Here is a 621-nt window from a genome sequence, read left to right on the forward strand (position 1 = left end):
TTTTGCCCCCCTCTCCCTTTCTGGTAACCACTACTCTGTTCTCTGTATGTGTTTTTGTTTGATTTGCTTTGTTCATATGTTTTGTTTTGTTTGTTTTTGTATCAATGGTGTTTTGTATGTTTTCCACATATGAATGAAATCATTTAGTATTTGTATTTCTTTTTCTGACTTACTTCACTTAGCACAGTACCCTCAAGATCCATCCATGTTGTCATGAATGGCAAGATACTATCTTTTCTTAATGGCTGAGTAGTAGTGTCCTAACTCTTAAAGTTGGAGTGCCCAGTCCTCAAACCTATTCTCTTCTCTTCCTGCACTTAGTTGGTTAAATCATTCAGTCTTGTTTCTTTAAATGAAATATATATGTTGATGATGCCAAATGTTCATCTCAAATAAATCAACTGTTTATTATCACCACTGGGATATATAAAGAGATTTCCAACTTCATATGTCTTTGATCATTAATCTTATGCATCAGCTTGGCTAGGCTATGGTGCCCAGATATTTGGTCAAACACCAGCTTAGATGCTGTTGTGGAGGTATTTTGAAAATGTGATCAACATTTAAATCAGTAAACTTTGAGTAAAGCAGATTACCCTTACAATGTGGGTGGTCCTCATC

This window comes from Hippopotamus amphibius, chromosome 12 (assembly GCF_030028045.1).
Source record: "Hippopotamus amphibius kiboko isolate mHipAmp2 chromosome 12, mHipAmp2.hap2, whole genome shotgun sequence".
Classification (NCBI taxonomy): domain Eukaryota; kingdom Metazoa; phylum Chordata; class Mammalia; order Artiodactyla; family Hippopotamidae; genus Hippopotamus; species Hippopotamus amphibius.